Source organism: Salvia miltiorrhiza, chromosome 8 (assembly GCF_028751815.1).
Source record: "Salvia miltiorrhiza cultivar Shanhuang (shh) chromosome 8, IMPLAD_Smil_shh, whole genome shotgun sequence".
NCBI lineage: Eukaryota > Viridiplantae > Streptophyta > Magnoliopsida > Lamiales > Lamiaceae > Salvia > Salvia miltiorrhiza.
The window spans coordinates 40002410-40007431 of NC_080394.1; the positions used below are offsets into that span (position 1 = coordinate 40002410).

Below are 5022 nucleotides of genomic sequence, written 5' to 3' on the forward strand. Positions count from 1 at the left end.
AGAGCAAAACAAACCCATTTGTCTATATAATGACAACTACCAAACTTGAGTATCACAAATACTCAATATCAATGATGCTAAATTAAGCAGAGACAAATATGCATACAAAAAGTTATTTACATTGCAAACACCTCAAACGATTGTTGCATGGTGTTTGTATCTGTAAACCCTGCACTACTCTATTCAGTAATGCCCACTTGGTGAAGCCCTTCAATTACATCTTCAAGGTAGAAAAATTCAGCTTCTTCACTTGACTCAAACTATATGAACTGTAGACTGTCCCTAACAAGCGTTTCTTCAACCTGGATACAATGTGGTAACATCCCATATCTTGTGAGTCTGTCTTTGTTCATATGGGGAATTTTGTAGTTGTTCCCACCCTTAGCCTTGATTATTCCACATCACTGGCTGATTTTTTTATCTTTAAAGGTCTGTATAGCTCTAAAAAACCTTAGATCATTCACATATGTATCCCGCAAATTAGCTAGCTGGCATACTAGTTATAGTTTAAATCCATCACTATTTGCAACCGTTAAAAAGTCTGGATCATTAGGTTTTATGTGGGGTTTGGCATTATCTTGTTGGATAAATATGTGCTTGCTTGGCATCTGTGGTCACTTGGCTTTGAACATTGGGACTATCTACCAAAATAAGGGCTAAGTGATGAATCTGTATCAGATTCTGATAGCATTTAAAAAAAATCAGATTAGCTTACCTCTTTAATAAGGTAGGCTTTGATGATTTCCTTAGTAATGGTTGGAATTGGCCTCACTTCCATGGTACCATTGGCTCTGTCTTTTGAATTCTTTTTTGCTGAAAGGAAAGATGCCTCATTTTGTTGTGAAAGGAAAGATGTCGAACTTTACATCAAATAGGATTGTGCCATCTATATCAATTATAGGCCTTACAACAACATACATAAACATAATTTTGGGAATGTACCTCTTTGATTTGCATGTCCTATACGGTTCTACTTTATCTGGCATGAGGTAATATCTGTCCTTAGTTTTGGTAAGGTAAAACCATTTCTCATCTATGTGAATGGTGTTATACATGCTTGAATTTTTTTAAATCCACCTTCACTTAATGAACTAAGCTGTTTGAGACACCAAGTAAGTCTAGACAACCTATTTTGATTGGTAAGAAATGGTTTTATAGCATTTGTGTGTGGTTTCAGTTTGTTCTCCTTCACCCACTTGCACTACTAGAAAAACGCTCATAGATAACGGATTTTTTCCGTTATCTATGAGCAAAAAAACCGTTGTGTATAGTGGTGTTATCTATTCTATACGTCATACACAACGGTTTCAAAACCGTTATGTATAGTAGCATAGATAACGGTACGATGCGTCATACAGAACAGTACGCATCCGTTATCTATAAAGGTTATACATAACGGTTTTTCACCGTTATGTATTAAGATTTTTTCGTTATGTATTATTTTTTTTATTTTTTTTTATCATAGTTAACAGTTTTTTGCACTTTTTATAACGATTTTAACCGTTATCTTTGATAGAATACATAACGGTTTTTCACCGTTATGTATTGAGATTTTTCCGTTATGTATTAATTTTTTTTATTTTTTTATCACAGTTAACAGTTTTTTACACTTTTTATAACGGTTTTAACCATTATCTTTGATAGAATACATAACGGTTTTTCACCGTTATGTATTAATTTTTTTTATCATAGTTAACAGTTTTTTGCACTTTTTATAACGGTTTTAACCGTTATCTTTGATAGAATACATAACGGTTTTTTGCACTTTTTATAACGATTTTTTGCACTTTTTATAACGATTTTTGCAGTTTTTATAACGATTTTAACCGTTATCTTTAATTAGAATACATAACGATTTTTTGCACCTTTTATAACAGTTTTTTGCACTTTATATAATTGTAGTATATTTTTAAATTTTGCAATTTTTATAAAACGACAAAATGATAAAATCAACGATAACAATATTATATATCATCCAAAAAATTCATACATTATTATACAAATGAACCAAATATCAAGTATACATCATCATTGCATATTCCGATTCAAAATTGAAAATACCAACTACCTTATAGCTAATGATTGGCCTGGGAACTTGAACATTAATATCAAGTATGCAAATGATTCACAAATTCTTCTTGTATCTTACTCAAAGGCATGCTAGATAGAGCACTTGTATCTTCTTGAATCCACAATGAGATGAATTGATCTAGCGCCATCTTGTCACCTAGCAAAAAGATAAGAGAATCAACAAAAATCAAATCAGGATTGTTCTCTGCAAATTGTCTGTGTTTGAATAATTAATCATTAGACGGACACAAGGTTCCTCAGAGTTGCACACATAACTAGGTTCCATATATCAAGTTGTTATTTCTGAAAGAAAATTATGCTTTGATCGATTGCACTAGTACAGGAATCGAACTGAACAACAGAAAAAATAAGGATATCCAAATGTGAAGACAAGATCATAATATAACATGTATGGTTCGAGATAATGATGCACTGAGTACTTGGTACAAAGAAAAGAGATCTCAAATAGACATTTAAGATCCATACATAACAGGAGGTTGACAAAATAAATTAACTGTGGAAAACAAGGCAGATGACATGTTCCAGCGATACCATGGTGAGAAACTAGTCTAGGTGGAGAGGTTAGCATCAGTTGTAGTCATAAACACTTACCAAATATGCAGCACAAATTATTTACCTGATGTTGGGTCTGAGAAAGCACCAGGAGCACCAACTTTAAATGGTATCTCATCAGAATAGCTCAAAAATCTTCAAAACAGTGGACTTTGAAAACGCACTTCAAAAATCATTCTTAATCAGTGAAGCAGCTACAATATCTCAAATTAAGACAAAACATTCACATTAGCTACTAATTTTTAAATCAGAAATTGATTTAAAATAAAGCAGAGTAACATAAGTGAAGGTAATTAAACACATAGAAAATTCAAAGTCGTACAACTACAACTACGACAACGACTGCTCATACATCAAGTTGAGGAGCAAAAGAGAGGAGTCGTGCCATCAGTCGCTAATGCCATTCAATGCCCCCGAGCGTGGTGCAGCCTATTCCTTCCCAAGCATCACTGCAGCCAACTTCTTCGTTGTCAACGCCTGCCATGTTCTCGTTCCACCAACCACCTCCATTCTCATCTGTAACAAGTGAAGGATGTTTCTTTAGTGTATGTAATAACTCATCTCATAGTATGTTTCTTTAGTGTATGTAATAACTCATCTGTAACAAGTGAAGGATGTTTCTCCGGTGTCAATCCGTAACCTTGAGATGCCGACGCCCTGGAGATTGGCGCGGGGAAACCATTCCGTGAAAAAAGATTTACAAAATTGATGCCGGATAAGTTTATCATTGAAATCTTCCATTCTGGAATAATCTACCAAGAAGTTACAAACAAATGCAAAATTCAGGGTGATACGAGCTTGTGTAAGACCAGCAGCAGAGGAACCCAGAAGAGAAATCAAAGAAACGCTTCCAATTTGAAAAGAATTAGCAATTAATTTGTTCCCCAAACCTCGAGATATCCAGCCAGCCTTCATCTAAGAAATCAAGAAATCCCAAATTTTGCAGTTGCAAGATAAAACAAAATAACAAATTAGAAGCCTCAAAATCGATTGAAGAGATTAGAAATAGGCATTAAATGAGAGAGAGAACACAGTGTGACTGCTATGGTCGAGAAGTGGCGGGTGAATCAGACGGCGGCGGTTGTTGAAATCAGTGGTGGCGATGCTCCATGAAGGAAACTCAGAGGTCAAATTTGACAAGATCCAGAAATCGGAAAGAGATAAAACTCATCACACAGCTATACACATTATACAATAACAGAGTAAAATTTGAAACAAATTCAAGCAAATTTGAAATTCTAATTCCAAAAACTTAAGAAAAAGCCTACTGTAATTCAAATTCTGAAAGAGAGGGCTTACCGTGTGCGGTGTGCGTGAGTTGCCGGTGGATAGACGGACGGCGGTCTGAAAAGGAAGCGGCGCGGCAGATCGTGGAGACGCGGCGAAGACTGGAGTCTGGAAAACCCTAGCCCATCTTTCTGACCCGTTTCTTTCTGACCCTAGCCCGCAGCCGCCGCACAGTCGGCCAATAAAACACGCCGGAGCAAGAACGAGGGCGCGACGGAGGCAGACGGAGGCAGACCGAGGGCGCGATGGACTGGGGGAGCTGGATGAAGGCGCGGTAGATCGGGGGGCGCGGCGGACTCGGGGAAGGCGCGACAAATTGAGATTTGGGGGGAGGCGAACTAGAGAGAGAAGTGTTAGGGCTGATAATATTTTCAAATTTTAGGAATGGAAATCTTTTTCTTTTTCTTTTATTTAATTTTTATTATTCAATTTTGGGTATTTAGGTTTCTAATAATATTTTCAGATTTTATTTAAGTGTTATTTAATAAAAAAAATATTATGAGTTTTTTATTTCTCAAAGTCTATATCTATGAATAAATTCATATTTTAGGCTAAACAATTTATTTGTTATTTTTAATATAATATAATATAATATAATATAATATTATTTTAAAAAAATTAACAAAAAAAATTATACATAACAGTTTTTAGAGACGCTCATACATAACGGTTCAAAAACCGTTGTAAATGACTCTTATACATAACGGTTCTTTAACGTTATAAAATAACTGTTATAAAAGATGGTCATAGATAACGGTGGCTTAACGGTTTTGTAATACCGTTATGTATGCAACTAATAGATAACGCAAAAACATAACGCATTTGCTCAAACCGTTATCTATGCATTTAGACAACACTACATGGATAACGGATTTTTGCAAAACCGTTATCTATTCCTAAAGTGCGCTCATACATAACGGTTTTTGAAAAAAACCGTTATCTATTCACTGTTATGTATGTAAACTTTTGTAGTAGTGTTGTGAATCAAAGACTTAGTGACACTAAGGTTTGTAGACATAATTATCAATGAAGATCTTTCTAAGACAAAAAGTTTTTGCACTTTTTCTACATCTATTTTTCTCTTATATTTGT

The 5022-nt window shown here is 34.9% G+C and overlaps 1 long non-coding RNA gene across 1 annotated transcript; it reads right to left on the reverse strand.

Annotated features, from left to right (window-relative positions):
• Nucleotides 1-1944: 1944 nt before the first annotated feature.
• Nucleotides 1945-2942, reverse strand: LOC130996742 (uncharacterized). The gene is made up of 2 exons (XR_009092775.1): nucleotides 2708-2942; nucleotides 1945-2227 (listed from the first exon to the last, which is right to left on the reverse strand). It is a non-coding gene; the product is annotated as an uncharacterized LOC130996742 (long non-coding RNA).
• Nucleotides 2943-5022: the final 2080 nt, after the last annotated feature.